This window comes from Furipterus horrens, unplaced genomic scaffold (assembly GCF_987537825.1).
Source record: "Furipterus horrens unplaced genomic scaffold, mFurHor1.1.pri manual_scaffold_5, whole genome shotgun sequence".
Classification (NCBI taxonomy): domain Eukaryota; kingdom Metazoa; phylum Chordata; class Mammalia; order Chiroptera; family Furipteridae; genus Furipterus; species Furipterus horrens.
In genome coordinates, this window is record NW_028327175.1 from 61,969,797 (window position 1) to 61,988,038 (window position 18,242).

At 39.0% G+C, this 18,242-nt stretch overlaps 1 long non-coding RNA gene across 5 annotated transcripts in view; it reads right to left on the reverse strand.

Annotated features, from left to right (window-relative positions):
- Positions 1 to 1,644: 1,644 nt before the first annotated feature.
- The window catches only part of LOC150008709 (uncharacterized), a 196,563-nt gene continuing 179,965 nt past the window's right edge, over positions 1,645 to 18,242 (reverse strand). For 3 of the 5 annotated variants that reach the window (XR_016511334.1, XR_016511333.1, XR_016511336.1), the window contains 3 exons: positions 11,074 to 11,268; positions 7,772 to 7,872; positions 1,645 to 3,005 (listed from right to left, as the gene is read on the reverse strand). This is a non-coding gene — a long non-coding RNA (uncharacterized LOC150008709). The remainder of the gene's footprint in view (positions 3,006 to 7,771; positions 7,873 to 11,073; positions 11,269 to 18,242) is intronic. The other 2 variants (XR_016511335.1, XR_016511337.1) reach the window with 1 other exon arrangement.

Below are 18,242 nucleotides of genomic sequence, written 5' to 3' on the forward strand. Positions count from 1 at the left end.
GGCTAAATTAATCAGATCCAGAAGATGTTTTGGTAAACTAAAAAAAATTAAGGAAAAGCAAATCGCTGCCATTTCAGCCCAACACACAGCCTTTCACGCACCCCCCTCCCCACAATGCAGCCTCTCCCTTACACACGTGCGCGCACACATGCACATCAGGACCTCAGCAGTAATCGGGAGCAGTTCAGATGCTATTTGTGGCATTCTGACACAATACAGAGCACACACCCCTAATGTGCAAGCAGGATTCTCTCCCCCTCTGTGCAGAACATGCATTCTGAGCCTATTATGTGTATAAACAATGGCATATGTAATTACCTTTCTAGGGTGGCAATTATTCCTCAGAATCAACAACCAGAGTTAAAGCATGTTCCCCCAAAAGACACTTGGGGATCAATTCTGGGTCAATTACGTCAGGCTTTGATTTATCACATGGTGTCAGGTCATGTTAAAAAAAGAAAGTTTTTTAAAAAACCTGAAACCTTATGATGCAAAGGCTAAAGGTTTGACTCAAACTGGTTTGTTACCAACTTTGTTTTCTCTCAGTTGCTCTGCTTTCCTCCATCCTTAAAACAATTGTGATGTGCTCAGGTTTGTCTGTTAGACAGTTTTCTGTTAGGGAATACTAAATGCAGTGACTCTGGACTACATCCAGATTGGATCTGCAACCACCCAACCCTCCCGACCACCACCAGGCACTGAAAATTTCTCCTGGGATGTAGCAGAGGGTAGGGTTTAGTCATTCAGGCTTTGGAGCTACCAGATCTGGATTTAGGTCCCCGTGATTTAAGCAAGATACATAACACTGCAGTGGATAATACTTCAGGCAGTTGTTGTGAGGTTTAAGTGAGATAATTAATGAAAGGATCTGTGTAAAGCACTTAACTTGGTGTCTGGAACCTCATGAGTACCCAGCAAATAGAGTGATTTTCTTCCATTGATGAGCAAGTCAGAGGAGAAGCAGAACAGCCCCTCCAAAAACCCTGTCCCTGTGTAGAGTAGGACAAGGGCCAGGGGAAGCAGAGTGGATGTTGGTACAAATCACAGCAGGTAAGAGGCCCTGTCTATAGGACTAGACTATATATGAAGAATCGAATTGATCTGGACTCACTCTAAGTAGACTGATTGAAAACCGCAAACCAAAAAAAGGTGCTACTGTTAGCAAGCCCCTCTTTTACAGAGTCTTAAGAACCATAGATGAAAAAAGCTACTTTACATGTCCCAGTCACCAAGTACCTCCTAAACATGTACCTACTATGCACCAGGCACTGTGCTAGGTACAGCAAATGCAGAGATGGTCCCTCCAAAAATAATCACCCAGAACAGAAAATAAACATCTACAATTTAGTACAATACAGGTTCATAATTCAGATTTCCCAAAAGTTACTTCATACAAACTGAAAGTGACATGACAAATATACAACATCACCATCAGGAGTTTGGGGGCTGGATGATTCATCTTATTAAAGATGAGTCATATAACTAAAGTTACTGGCCAAATTAGCCAATTCCTTACTGAGAAGCAAAATAAAAGATTTTAGAACTTAAATAAAAAGGGATGGTATGAGAATTCTTATCAAATTCTTTAGAGAGTAATATAATACCCCATTCAAAGAACACCTTAAATCCATTTTATATGGAGCAACGTTATTTATTCAATAAGAGAGAAACAGCATTTACACAATTCATTTCTCAGAAGACACACAGTACTATTGGCAGTATGTATTGGCAGCTTAATTAAGGAGTCTGTTGATAATGTTAAAAGGCTGGCACATTTTCAATTCAGACGGACACTACTCAACACAAAGACTTGTCAATTGTTGCCTGATACATACTAAAATGTGTCACAAACACTACATAAAATGTAGTGTCTACAACTATATTAGTGTCTTAAAACCAGAAAAATCATGACTTACTCCCAGATCAGAAATAATTTTTTGCAAAAACTGAATAGTTACTCAACTTATAGAACATAAAGGACAACATCATGAATACTGAAGTAGCCAAAGTTTCATACAAAAGCATTTTCCAAGTGTCTGGCTCCTTCCTAGTCCTATCTTGGGTCCATGTGTAAAGATCCCTAAGTTTGACCCAAACCTTCCCCTTCCCAAACCTTCCCCTTCACCATGCTAATGATTCACTCAAAGCGGCAGGCCTCTAAGGCATAGAAGGCAGAGAGGCCTGTTGAGACAACAGATGTCATTCACCTCCTCACCTTCCAAGAAATGTGCAAACACAATGTAGTTTTCTAACAGACAGTCTACACCTAAGAGGGAGAAAAAGAATTTAATTCAAATTGACTCCAACTATAATGTGTTAATATCTCTAAGGTCTACTAAATATTTATGGAATCAACAAAAAGGTTTCTACCTATCAGAAGTCAAAAAAGGAAGGTAATTAAGATGTTATGAATTGTTCACTTTAAGAGGGTTTTTTTAGTTTTGTTTTGTTGTGTTATTTATTAAAGGAACTTAAAATACTTATAGAATACACTTCTCTATTCGTTTCCTGTCTTAGAGATACAATTAAGAACAGAATTTTTAAAAAATGCATTGAAACTAATTGTAAATCCACTGAAGGCAAGGACCACATCTTATTTCTCTCCCTCATTTTCCTTCTCCTATTTTGTACAGTGATTCACACATAGTAAGTACTCAATTAAGTTGAAAAGGCGATGCATGTTTCAATACAAAGTAATTTGGAAGAGTTGCACTGATTTAAGGAGCAGCTGGACAAATGGGATAGGTTCAATCTTTCCTGATTCCTGGCTGGTGAGGCACACTATCTTGTAACTTCACTTGCCAAAGCTTGCTTGCATAACACCAGCATCATTATTTGCTGGCAACTGTGGCAATCTTAGTGTCTTGATTTGTTTCCATTTTTGCTGAAGGGAGAAAGATGATTCACCAATGGTTGCTTTTCCAATAAGAAAATGTGACAGGCGACTGGAAGCAGGTCCTCAGGAAGCAGGTATTCAGCTTACCCCTGTCCTACAGACAGTACATCTGCAAACAAAATTGAAACAAATTATTAATCCAAGCCTTTTGAAGAACAATTTCTCAGTACGACGGTTGGGCTTTTGCTGATCACTGAAATTATTTAGCTCAACAGTTTAAAAATACAACAAAAATACAGGATCTTTTATGGTGATAATGCTGCTTCAAGTTTTCTTTCCTTACCTTAAATAATGACTTTGAAATCCATGCCACCTCCAGGCGCAGATTCCGGGGTAACATAATCAGAAACACTACCTATTCATGCATTTTGAAAACAAGGTTTCCATACCAAAGTAAGGGTTCTGTATTTTCTTCCCTCTTGAGATCCCAAGCTCTACCCCTTCGTGAATGAAGTCTCTGCGAGTGCCCTATCAGGTACCACCACAGTGGATGGCTGGGCAATGGCTGCAGAGAGAGACACCTGTTGGGAAGCAATCTGGACAGGCAGGAGCATGTTTTCTTCAGCAAAGGCTCTGAGCCGACCAGGTGGGTAAAAAAGGCATGTTCACACACATCAAACATCAACTCCAGCAGCACCCCCCGCCCTCATGAGAAGAGCATGGGAAGACCCAGGTGGGTCCCACCTTAGGCTTCCCAGTCATATCCATGCCCATGCACATTAGTAACACTATCTTAGAGCAGGAAAGGCAGACATCTTTGCAAGAAACATTTGTGTTCATTCATGTGCTCACCGGCTACTGTCTCTCTGAAATGTTCCATTGCAGGCCCACTGCAGTGAGATGTAAAGGCAACAAGCACACACGTAAGCTTAGCCTTAACACACTTAATTTACTTACTAATATACTTAATTTATTTGGGTTTTTAAAAATAGGCCCAAAACAATTGTATATATGTTTAAAATGCCCTTTAGGTCATGAATAAATGTCATATTACAAGAGCATTTAAAATCCACCTGGAATCACTTTAGGTTTTTCCTTCTCGATGCATTATATCAAACTTGTCACTAAAGCCTGTTACTTCTTAATTTTAAATGTTTTTTGCAGTCCCCCTTTCTTCTGACTTCCTGCCAAATCCTCCCCCCTTTGTCAGACCTTGTTGTCCTTATCCTGGAGTATGACAGCCTCCTAGCTATGGCTAGGTCCCCTTGGCTGTAGTCTCAACTCCTTCGAAGTGATGCTGCTTCCCCTGGGCCACCACTTCCGCTCTGCATTCCAGGCTCCCTCTGAGCCAGGACCCCTGAAGTCTGCACTTAAGAGGCTCAAAGTAGTGGTGACCTTCAGCCCACCCTCATCAGGCAGGCAAAAGAGAAGCAACCTCAGCCTATCAGATAGCATGGCTGGAATTCCTTGTTTGGCTACAAATACACTGAATTGGCTCCACTCTGCTTCATTTTCTTTTCTCCCTCTCTTTCCCTACTAACTCCAAACATATTGGTCCCATCTTCAGAACTGGCCTCCACCCTGACCAGCTTTCCCATTTCCTACAATGCCTTGTGCCTGGCCCCGAACCTAAATCTACTTGACTGGGGCCCCGATACAGCCCCACTACAGAATCTGTCCAGGACCTCAGCCACTACCTGGGATAAGCTGGGAGCAGATCACCCACTGCCCAGACACCACCATTCCCGACTCTGAATCTCCCCTAATATCTACATCCTAGTAGCCCAAACCTCCTGCTGAATCAGCTCTCGTCAGATCCAACGCTTTCCCTGAACCAGTCCCAAGATCATCACATTTTCTTCGTCACTGAGAGTTGAACTGCTGTCTAACCCCTGTGCAGCCAGGTTCCCAATCCCTCATATACCTAGTCCTTACTTCCTCCTGTTCCCTGGTAACCTGTATTGCTGAGATCCTACATAGGAACCCCCTCTTCCCAACCCAAAGTCTAACACTATCATGTTTTTACAAATATCTACCTTTTATTTATTCATTCATTAATAAATTTATTAATTTATCCTTATTTCATTCCATAAAAAATAAATTAAAGAATTAACATTAACTTAGTTTTTTAAAAATCTTACCCCTGCCTGATTTTTTAAGTATTCCATTTCATTTCCTAGTCTCCAACATGAAGTCTCTGCTTCAGGCATGAAGGTCTACTGCCCTCTCAGCTCACTCAGTATCTTTGTTCATTCCCTTTTTCTACCTTCTTAATTAGTTCTGCCTTTTTAATCAACTCATTTGTGACATGATCTGAGTAGTATTCTCCAAGAAACAAATCCATATTGACTTATCCCTTATTGGGATTCCTCGGGAATAATCGATATCACACAGTTTAAGCACTTGGTTTTCACTAAATGTTTTCATATACATTAGCTCCACAGGCAGACTGCTAGTTCTTTGAGAAATGGGAGAAGAGCCATGTCCTGTGCATGCTATTGTGTCTCCAACGTACTTGAAATTGATCTCTAGTGGGACAGCAAAGTTCCACTTCCGTCTTCTTGCTACCCTAACTCCACTCCCCAGGCCCACCCCCATGGATGTAACTGAATCAACCTACTGGACTCAACTAAGCCTTTTAAAAAGGGACAAACTTTTGGTGTTAATGAGAGAAAAGGTTAAAGTTTTGGCTTCTGTAGGCTGTGCTCTGTTTGGAGTTTGTCTCTTGAAGTTCTCTCTTTGGATTGCTTCTCTATACTTCTGTGTAGCCAATGAAGCAAAACAGGTCTGGAACTGCCTTCTACTTGAGAGATACTCTCCAATACCAGACCCCAGGTAAGGCTTAGGACAGACTAATTAGACCAGCTCTAACTTAATCTTTCATTTTTATTTTTTGCTTTTCTCCTATCTCATCTAGCTAAAGAGGATCTAAAGAGCTGGACCCAGGAGAAAGGGACCAAGGAGACCAATCTATGCAAGACACAGTATTTCCAAGCAGCTCTACATGGATAGTTGAGCTCATCAGAGACTGCATTAGGTGTGCCAGGGGAGGGGAGTCCCCAGGTAACAAATAAGAGTATATGTGCATGTACTTGAGGTCTATCCTGTGCTTATCTCATCGAAGTATGTGAGCTCCAGAAGATACCTGGATAAGAATCTGTGGGTTCAGCTCACCATAACTACTATATAAGTATATTCTCAATAAATTACTTGTAAATTGATTTTTCTATAGTAAATATCTAAATATTATTAGAATAGACCAAAAATTTTAGGAAACTTTGAAGTTCTGGGTCAGAGTTGTTTATGATTTATGTACTGAATACATGCCTCACTGAAAACTTACATGTAATTTTATTTCTACAAAGTAATTTCTCCAAGAATACATATCTTACAACATAGATCTTTGAGTCTGCGATCTTTTTCAGAGTAAGGATGTAAGCAAGACAAATCCTGGGGAGTTTTGCAAGCCTTCCTGCCAAAGATTAATGCCAGTGGGCTTCTTCCACAGTGAAATCTTGAATTAGCACTTGCATATGACCAGAGTCCACTGTAGAATCATGTAATAATGATGATATCTCACACATTTTGAACATTTAAATATATCATACACACCCATATATATATATATATATATATATATATATATATATATATATGTACGTAACCTTGATATACTGCTTGAAAATAAATAAATAATGTATGTAGGCATAGCCCAAAGTCATAAGATCACTTGTCACCTGCCCAAGTGTGTGGCCAAAACTTCACTTTGAAACAATGCTCTTAATTAGCATGTAATGCAGAGACTGCCAATTGTCCCCATCTCTCCTTTTCCTTTGTTAACAGAACCCTTGAATTTTGAGAGTATATTTTCAGGTCTGGTAGCTAGTACGGCAAGCAGGATATCAGTAGAAGTTAGGAGTCCAACATCTAGGGAATGCCTTTAAAGGGAATGCTTATGTATCTTCAGACATGTGAATTAGGCCAATATCTGGGGATAGCAGAAAGTAGCAAGATGGAAGTTTCTCTCTCCCTTACCCAACAATCTAGGAATACACAGTCCAGAACTGATATGACAGCTGCACGTGATCAAGGAGCTGCTTCTAGTGTGTTCAAACCACTATATTTTGGAGTCTCTAAACACAGATTTAGATTAGGATGCTGTAACAAATAGAACACTATAATTCTAGCTCTTACTAGCTATCCAACCTTGGACAAATTATTTAAACTCCATGAATTTGTTTCTTTGTTTATACCTACTTCACAGGCTGTTGTTAGCAACATAAAACTGGGTCTTTTTTATTTTTTGCTTCCTGTTATATCCCCAGCTTCTAGCACAGAATCTGCATATAGCAAGCATTCTATAAAAATTAGTTATTATTGCTGCTCCTGTTGATATGCAAATCTAGACAAATAATTCCATACTTTAAAAACTAGACATTAGGTACTTTTAAAAACAATTGAAATAATACAACTAATCAACATGGTGTGTATTAGAGTGGTAACATTTCCGGACCCAAATCTTAGAAAACATGGTCTATATTAATAAAAGTTTTTTATCTGACTTGTGAATTTACTTATATAAAAATTCTTATACTTTAAACCATTGGCTGTCAATTTAAAGAGCTGACTTTCCTTTTTTAAATTGGGCAGCTCTGGACCAAAGGCACACGCCTCGACAGTATTGGTTCTGTCCCCTCTTGTTTTTATCTCAAGAGTCCATTGTGCATGCATACAATGCAAAAAAAACCACACACCTGATTTTTATAACATGTCTATGGTTGTGAATTTGTATTGTAATAGGTCAGGCTCTCATGAAAAATAATTCTGTCTTCCTAAAGGACAATGAGTACTCCTTGCTTCTACAAAAACAGCATGGATGACAGTTTTCAGTAAAACACATTTCTCCTCTGAAGAGTACTTAATAAAGACACACACCTGGCTGCTTTTATTTTGCCAGAAGTGGCACCAATTTGCCAGTCATCGAACTAATACAGTCTGATCTATTGATGTGATGGATTCTGACAAACTGTGTAAGCCTGTCATTTAAGGGGAGAATAGATTATAGTCTCTATGCAGGACATTATAGTGCTTACATTTCCCATCCATATAGCCTATGAAACACAGGAGAAAAACAAGACAAAAATAAAGTTGAACGTGGACTTACTGCTTCTCTCTCCAATGAATGATATGATCTGGTCACCAGTCTACAGTTTATACTATGTATATATACAGTTCTATTTCTTTCGGGCTAATATAAAGACATTTCATAAAAAACACAAAGAGTATGCACAAAATTGACTATTCAGCAATTCAAGTCTAACTTGATACCTTGTGCTTCCACTTTTAACATATTATTTTTTCCTCTTTTACTCTACTTACCTATATAGCCATTTTGCATTTCTATAATTTTTTACTTAAATACTTAAAATTCTCATCAGGATGGAAATTATATCTAGAGTAAAATTCATTGATTAGGTGAACTGAAGACAACAAGTCTGAATTAAAGAAAAGTCTTAAGTATGGGTGATTATCAAAAAGATCATGATAATAGCAACATGTGATGTTTGAGAGTATACTACATGAAAATCACTGGGTTGAACACTTTATGTGCATTATCTCAGTGAGTCCTCATAAGAATGTAAGAGGTATTATCATCCCATTTTCACAAATTAGAAAATAAAACCTGAGTTATATTAAGTAGCTTGCTTAAGGCCACATAGCTAATGAGTGACAGAACTACTTTCAAATATGAGTTGGTCTGACTCCGAAGTATAAGCACGGTCTTTACCACAGCACCAAACTGCTGGGGTCTTCCTTCAATCGATAATAATAAGAAAGCAATAGCTCAGATTAGGTTAACAAAACTCTAAGGTTCTAAGGAACCCTAGTTTAGTGAAAAAATGAGAAGTATTTGACATTAGCTCACCAATTATTTTAGGTAGGTAATAATTATCTGCCATTTATAAAGTACATATTGCACACCAGGCATTTTCTATACATTAAATCTAACCCTCACAGCAACCCCATAAATTAGATAACTATCTTCATTTTGCAGCTGAGGGGAAGATACTCAGAGAGACTAAGTAATTTGTCCAAGGTCACATAGCTGGTATGCGGCACAGTCTTTGCACTATGCCATTCTGCCACACTACCTCATTACTTCTCCTGCAAGGCCTTGAGTGCTTGAAAAGACTACTTTTTAAAGTAATAGTACCAGCCTCCTGCAATTGTATTTATACTATTTATTAGCTCAGCAAAATTTTCTTTCAGAGACAATGCAAAAGTAAACTTTAACCCAAGCCCTGCTCTCATTATCATAAATTTCAAATTTAGTGAAGTCCATGTTAATGGGTTTTACTGTATATAAAAAAGAATTTAATAGTCACTTATCCCTGTTCTATCTCCATTAACAAATCTAAAAAACCACACAAAGGTGAAGAGAGGAAGAACAGTGACCTCAAAACTAAAACAGATAAGAAGTGCCTGTAATTTATACTCCAAGAAAAAATTATAATACATAACATATGCCAATAAAACAATATAGCACATATGTCCATATATGACAACAAATTCAACCCTACAAATTTAAGTGCTTTATTCATCAATTTAAGAAAATTAATCCTAATCAGATGTTCATATTAAGGAATATAGCCATAGCAAATCGGCAATAATAATTAAAAGTCCATTTCAAATCTCTTTGGTGAGCAGTGAAATGATCTAACATAGCCTGGCTACCTGGTCCTTTCTGCAGTGTTGTATCAATGTGCACATTATGTGAAAATTCCTGGCTGTTAGACATGGTCATCTTTGCTACTCATTCTGCATTTGTTTCTAATGAAGACATGCTTCCATATGTAGTCTGAGTGAGAAAAATGTACAAGTTGTGACAGTCAAGTACAGAGCCAAGTCCACATAATGCACAGGGTTTTCCCACATAGGTCATCACAGTACAGCAAAGATTCCAAACAAAGTCTACCTGCTTTGGAGGGGGCTACCTAAAGCAGTCAGGATCCCATGGCTCATGGTTTTTTTTTCTTTTGTCTTTAGGTCATCTTGTACATAAGCTACCATGGACTCCCCTCAGCTTTGGGACACAAAGAGTCCAACTATTCTTTTAGGCCTGATCCATCTAGGGGTATGTGGTAGAAATAGATTTAAGATCATTGGTAGTCTGGCTGGACTTTCAATAGGTCACCTGTTTCCTGGTGATAAGAATCGAAGCCTAAAGGGGGCCAGGTTGTTGAGAGACATCTTGTGGGATAGGTTTTCAGTCTTGAGACATCTAGAGTAATCTAATCTGCCATTGCTACTCTACGTGAAGTATAAAAGTATACACTTCCCTACTATATGAATAAAAATTAATCCAAATATCTGAAGCTGCCATAACTCTGATAATCCTGTATCTTGTGTAGCTTGTTTGGTTCGCAACCCAGTCTCATTAAAGTATTACTTTAGGATTCAGTCTTTCGCTTTCACTTCCTACTCACTTGGCCATAGTATCATAACCATTACTATTTCTTTTACACCCTATTTCAATTTCAAGTCATTGGAAGACATTATGAAAAGGATAGTAAGTCTCATTCTCTGAACTTTTCAAAGTCAGAGTGAGAAGAGAACATCCTTCCTGGGATAAACTCTGAGCTCTCTCAGAATCCTTCCCAACCTGTGAGGTTTTGATTGTTATTAATCAATTAAATTTTATGATATTCAAGTAATTACACTTCTAGGAATCTTTTCTACAGAAGTACTAGCACACATTCACAAAAAATATGAACACTACCAGGTTCACTGCAGCATTATTAGTAACCGCAAAAAAAAAGTGAAATAATATAAATGGTCAGCAGTAGAAAAATGGTTTTATGAAAAACCATCTAAACCATAGAACACTGTGCAGCCATTAAAAATAACAAGATAGATCAGTATTTACCGACATGGAAGTGCATTCAGTTAAAAAAGGAAGATGTAGAACAAAATGTATAGTGTGTTAGTATTTATTGAAAAAATACAACTATATGTATACAGAGATTATATAAAACAAAAATATGTTTTAGAGAGATATAAGTGTAAATATATACTCATGCATATTTCTGTTATGTGATAGGTTAAAATATTTATATTATATACTTATATACATATACATTTTTATATGCATAGAAAAATCAGGAAGGATTAGCTCAGGCTGCTCTAACAAAATACCAGAGACTGAGTGACTGAAATGTCAGACATTTATTTCTTACAGTTTTTCAGGCTGGGAAGTCCAAGATCAAGGTATGAGCAGATCTGATTCTTGGTGATGGTCTGCTTCCTGGCTTACAGAAAGCCACATTTTTGCTATATCTTCACAAGGCAGGGAGGGAGGGAGGGAGAGAGAGAGGGAGGGAGAACAGGAGAGGGGTGGCAGGGAGAGAAAGAGAGAGAGGAACCAAGCCCCTCTGGAAAAAAAGATTAGGAAGAGAGGACTTTTACTTTTTGCTTTATATACACTCTTGTATTTATTTAGGTTTCCATGCTATTCCTCAAAATTGACACCCCCTTCCTCTTCTGGGTTCTGAACAAGAAGTAATATAAAAATAAAAGAGATGAGAGGCTAAAATATAACATTTATTACTAATTGAGGCCAGGGTAGAAGAGGTAGCTTAGTGGGAAAGCCAAACCAAACCTCACTGTCTAAACTGTAGACTTAGGCATCTCCACAAGCCAATCCCATGCTTGGCTGGGCTGGGCTGGGCTGGGCTGGGCTGGGCTCCCAGACTCAGAGAGCTTGTGGGCTCTTGGTAGGCAGGCCCTTCTCTGGGTAGAATAAAGGTGGCAGTAGGCTGAGCTGGCCCGCCCATTCATTCCAACTTTACCAAGTAAGGAAGTCTCTCTCCCTCTAGGGCAGAAAAGTGGTCTATCAAGTAGGAGTATAGTTTTTGTGACAGCAGTATCAGTGGTGGTTGAGGCTAGATTGCAACAGGTTAAAGAATAAATGGTGAGCCCTGATTGGTGTGGTTCAGTGGGTTGGGTGTCTTCCCACAAACCCAAAGGTCACCAGTTCAATTCCTGGTCAGGGTACATGCCTGAGTTGTGGGTTCAGTTCCTGGTTGGGGGCATGCAAGAGGCAACTGATCGATGTTTCTCTCACACAAAAATGTTCCTTTCCCTCTCTTTCTCCCTCCCTTCCCCTCTCTCTAAAAAGCAATAAATAAATAAAAACATTTAAGAGCAAATGGTGAGAAGGAAGAGGCACAAAAGTAGACAAGTCAAGGAGAATTAACAAAAGATCTAGTATAAATGACCCATGGATATGGACAACAGGGTGGGGACTGCCTGGGGGAGGGGGGAGGTAGGTGGGGGAGGGGAGAGCAATGGAGGAAAGAATGAGACAACTGTAATAGAAAAACAATTTTTAAAAAGACATTTCAGAGATAATTAAGGAAATTTGAACATGGAATATATATTAGGTCCTTGTTAAATAATTCCTGGAGTATGTTTTCTAGTTGTGGGAGAGTATCCTTGCTTTTAAGACAATCATACCGAAGTAGTTAGAGCTAAGGGGTCATGATGCCTGTAACTAATTCTCAAATAGCTCAGCAAAAAATAAAATGTGTATGTGTGAGAATAAAGAAGAATTAAAAGGAAGGGAAAAGAGTAGGAAATTTAGGGAAGACGTGTTTTAAGGATAAGACAAAAAATGTCAAATGTGGAAAATGGAGGAGACAAAAGAATTTATAAGAGTCTAGGCACAGCGATGGAATCAAGGACACAGGTGAAGGCGGATGCCTCTTACTGAAGTAGGAATAAAATGGAAGAGGAAAAGCCGTAGTGATTTGAGGCAAAGATGAAGGAAAAGAACTTGAGTTCCTATCATGTGGTCAGTTTTGTAAAAAGGTGGAGAGATTCTAGGGCTAAAGTCAGACTACAAAAATTAAACTTGCAAACTGCCACAGGGCTAGAAGTATGCTAAAGTTATGACAAAACAAGACCTGCTTGTAAATGTTTTATCATACTGTGATACTTTTGAGAAATTATATGATTTATTATTTATAAAACTTTGCTTAGATTAGTATTGATGTATATATACTCTATATCATTCAACATCATGCATCATAATATTAGTTGATTCACATGCTCCTTTATCCCTGGGAACCCTAAGGAATAAATTTTTTCATAAATAGCAGTGGTTTAAGCTTGACTGGCCCTATGCAATTTTTCATTGCAATTCTGGCTACCATTAAACTGTATTCCCCAAATCACAATGCAGTCTAGTGTAAAATCAAACAGACCAGAGAAATCGGTGGAAAGATTCATGGTCTAAAAGTCTAGGTCCATACTTTTAACTGATACAGAAATTTCTGCTCTGGAAATGTTTCTGTATTTCTACTGATCTATTTCTTTTTTTATTTTATTTTATTGTGTTGCAGTTGTCCCAATGCCCCTCCCCCTTGCTCTCCCCCTACCCCATCCACCCCTCCCCCTCCCCCCACCATGCTCAACCCCACTGGCCTCCCACAGTCAATCCCCACCCTGTTCTATTTCCAGGTCTTGGTTTCAATAGCCACAGAAGTCCTTCTGGTAAACAAATTCTTTTGGTATATGGGCTTCTGGTAAACAGATTTCTGTGAGTTAAAAAAAAGGAAAATGAGGAGGGAGCAGCTTCTTATCTTATAGTCTCCAAAGTTATATCCTTTATCAGTTTGTTTGTTTTTTTTAACTCAGGTTTTAAAGTTATGTTCAAGTCTCCACTCCTTGGTGCGGTTTATAGAAAGAACCCCCTTAACTAGCAGTTTCTGACGTCATTTGGATTTTGCAAAATGTGTGCTACAGTCCCTACCCAGGCTCCTCGGGGCTATTAAAAGTTATACTGCATTTGGGTAAGAGTAGAGACTGGCACCAGAGAGGATCCATAATAGTCATTATCATGCAAATCATCCTCCTGCAAGTCCAGCTCCTCCTAGGAGGCTTTCCAGCTCCGCTTCCCCAGTGTCACTTATTGTGCACTGGATAACGGGAACCATCTTCGCTGCTGACCCTGGATATGACCGAGATGGGTCCTCCTGACAGAGATTAGTGAACAGCAATGAATCTTTCACTTGGGGTAGAAATATGATTTTATTTAAGAAAATAACTATCATAATTGAGCTTCTGTCACTTTAAATTTTAATGGCGAGAGTAATATGGAGGCTTCTGGAACTTTAAATTATGGCTTTCAGAAGCTTCACACTGAATCTTTCAATTATTCTCTGTAAGTACTTTCTCAAAGCATGTGCCACCATGACATTGATATCACAATTCAAATCTAAATTCAAAACTGACTGCGAGGCTATGAGCTATGTGCTGGCGTGCCGGCTGCCTTTTTTTATCTTGGAACATCTGAGGAGGCAAATCAAGAGGCGCTCTCCCAGAGCCCAGCCAGCTGTTTGCCAAATATTCAAATACCCTGGCATACAGAAGAGCCTTTCAGATTACCCTACATCAAAATTAGCGACGACCCCCTATTTTTCTCATTAGTTTCTGGCTCACCCACCTGTTCTCGAGCAGGCCCGCCTGACTCACTGGCTAAGCGCTGGCTGCCCCGCGCGCTCGCTCACCTCCCAGGTTCCCCTGTCTAGCAGTTGGATCCAGTATATGCTGCAGAATGGCAGCCGGTTCAGACAAAACCGTTGGGGGGAGTTTCAAGCCTGTGTTTCCTTGAAGTGGATCTGAAAGACGGGCTGCGCTGATATTTGTAGTAGGAGGAAGACAGAGAGCAAAGAGAGTTATGGATTTTACTTAAAATGCATTCATTAGGCTGGAGCAAAAAATGGAATTGTGAAGACAGCAAGGGAAAAGGGAAAAGACCTTCCTCTTTTATTTTTATGTCTTAACTTCCTTGTTATGTACCTATTTTCTTTAATCATTTTAATATATTATCTTCATAGTAAAACAAATGGAAATATATTTATTTTATTTTTATAGGCTTAGCTTTAGACTGCTTCAATAATTTTAAAATGAGTCTCCCACCTCAGTAAACGCAGTGCCAAATGTAAAACTGTAAATAACTAAAACAAGCTGAACTAATGAATCTACAATGGAAGACAACCCTTATTTCACATTTTAAAGGCCCTGAAGCAATGTTCCTCAGCTGGATAACTTAAAACAGAGCACATGGCGATTTTGGAAGGAAAGGGACTAAGGTGCCACAAGACAACAGCCTCTACCCAAATGGCTGCTCAAATTTCCTGAAGCTGGACACCAATGCCCGGTTTCCAGGAGGTGAGGGGGGTTTCTTGATTCCTTCGGGAAAAGCGGGTCTCCACTTGTTCATTTCCTGTGGTGTGTTTACACTAGGACAGAAGGGGCACAGCAAGGATGCTTTCAAAGCACATTTAGAGGGAAGCCCATCTCACAGGAATCATGAATGCCAGATGTCAAACCAGTGTGCTGCTGAGCCTACTCTAAGCAGGATGTGCAGCCACCACATGACGGTCTGAGAAGACTCTGCGGTCCTGGTCTGGAGCCTTTCCTTAACCACTGGCAAAGCATGGTAGAAATTTATGTCACTTAAAAAATAATAACAATAATAAAAGAAGCTACTAACCAGATAGGTTGATGGTATTCCAGTTATGCAAGTCAAATACCCATATATTCATGCCATCAACCCAAATCATCATAAGGGAACTAATTAACTTACTTCTGGGAACCCTAGGTGGCAAAGGTTAGGAGCACCATGTGTGGAGTGGCCACAGGGTTGATGATTGACATTATTTCCTAAAAACAGCCTGAAACACTGCTTTGCACTGAGGTGAGGACTATGATGCCTAATATGGTGCTTTTCTAAGACATTGACCATGGACAGAGAAACAAAATTTTTAAAACTCACATTCATTTTGGTTGGGGCCCAAAGCAGTACAATTACAAATTTTGTCTGGCTTGAATAGTTAAGGCTTATGGAGTGTTTCAAACACAAAACAGTTCTACACAAATCAATCACCTAATATTTACCATACTTTCATTACATGCACTGTACTATACTTTGGTGAGCCAATGTTGATTAAAGAATAATGTTCACACTACTGTATTTCTCTGCAGAATTCAGTACCATGGCTTGCCCCTTCATCTTAAAGTTCATTTCCCTCACTTCTGTAAAAGTTCCCTCCCTCTTAGAGGGGTCGGATCAATCTGTCCCTTTTTTATAACTTCCTATTTCTCAGCCCTGTCTTCATTTCACTAAATCAATTATCAATTGTTGGGGGGGGGCGCGAGTAGAGTATATCAAAATCATTTGGAGGAAATTTTTGAAACTACACAGACACTTTCCACCCCCATATGAGAATCTTTACCTATATGAACCACTCACTATTCCCAGCTGCAGTAAACCATGTCCCTTAAGAATCTGGAGGTGAGAAAAACAAAAAGTTAAAGATCTCTCTATGAAACACTTTCTCTTGACGTTATCTACTCCTGTAACTTCAACTATCACTTATATGCTGATGATTTCAAAAATAACCCTTTAAGCCCAGATCCATATATGCAAATGCCTAGTGGATCACTGTTTTCAAATAACCTATTAACAAATTCAAAAGCACAACCAGAGATCTATTACCTTTGTTTTTTTCCTCTTCCCTTTCTTTATAGTATCCACTCAGTGGGTACTTCACACTCCCCATTCCCACCACACATACATCAACTCTGTCACCAGGTGCTTTCTCTTTTTCCTCAGGAATGCATCTTAAGTTTGTCTACCACGTGCCACATCTCACCTGGACCTCTTGCAGTAGCCTCCTCCTTCCTTCCTACCAGCAGCTTCTCTACTTCAAATTATTGTCTGCATGCTCCTGATTCCTACTGATTAACACAGGAAATTCAAAATGCAGCCCTCATAATAAACAAAATGATTTCTGATAGCACACAGACCCACTTTTAAAATATCTATCTGTTTTAATAGGTTTAGAAAACTATAACAGATCATACTGGGATTTTAAGTTAATATTGAGTTTGCTTTTAACATAAATTTTAATATAAAAACACTGGACAATTAAAAATTAATTCAGGTAGTATACAGATATTTTTTAAGTATAAAAGTGGTACATTAATCAATGAGGTTTAGAAGCTTGGTCTTACAAAATAGGTCTAAACTTTTTAACATGATATTGTAAATGCTACACATCCTCTTCATCTACAGCCAATGCCTCCTCCCACATTTCCTGCACTCTACTTAGACCCTCTATGTATCAACTTTGCTGTGCAACAAAACACCCAAACCTACTGACTAAAATAACATTTAATTCAGTTCATAATTGTACAAATCAGCTGGGTCTTTCGGTCTGTGCTGACAACAGGTTCCCCCTGGATACTCCCACATATCTGTGGTCAAACAGTTGATCAACTGGTAAGTAGATGACCCAAGATGATCTCACTCACATGTCTAGTGGTTAGCAGACTTGTCAGCCAGAGGCTCTATTCTCTTGCAGGTGGCCACTTGGTCTCCAGCAGGATAACTTAGGCTCATTGACAATATGGCCTTAGGGCTCCAAGCACAGAAGCCCCCATGCCTAAGCACTTTTCAAATCTCTGCTGGTTTCACATTTGCTAGTGTCCATTGGCCAAAGCAAGTCACATGATCAACCCAAATTCAGTGATAAGGAAAGAGACTCCGCTTCGTAAAGGAAGGATCTTTAATATCACATTGCCAGGAGTTGGATGCAGGAAAAGGTAGCATTTGTGACCACTGTTACAATCTACCACTCTTACTATATTCCAAACATACCAGGTATATTCACACATGTGCTTGTGTTGTTCCCATCACCCAAAATAAATTATCAGACTCCTTCTGGGAAATTCTTTTTTTTTAATTCTCACTGAAAGATGTGTTTATTAATGTTTAGAGAGAGAAGAAGGGAGGGAGAGAGAGAAAGACACTGATGTGAGAAAGAAACACTGATCGGTTGCTTCCCGTATGTGCCCCAACCGGGGATTGAACCTAGGTATGTGCCCTGACCAGGAATCGAACTCACAACCTTTTGGTGTATGGGACAATGCTCAAACCAACTTAGCCAAGCAACCAGTGTCCTTCTGGCAAATTCTTACTTCTTGTCCATAAAAGCTCTGCTCAAATATAGCATTCCCTGACATCTTCCTTCGAATTAATTATTCCCTCATGTTCCCATGTTCCCTTGCATATGTGTCTTTTATAGTACTCAGTGAATTGTATTATAGTTATTTATAATGTCTCCCTAAATAGACTATCTTTGTACCATCAGCATCTAATACAGTGCCTGGCAAAGAACAGGCATTCGATAAATATTCACTAAATTGAATTTAATTGAATAAATTCAAAACAAAGCTTAGAAGTCCAATGTACTTTCTATTGCACCATGGAGCCACCTCAAAACCAGTAAGCATACATTTAAAAGACTGAAGGTACAACAATACAAAACTGGCCTTA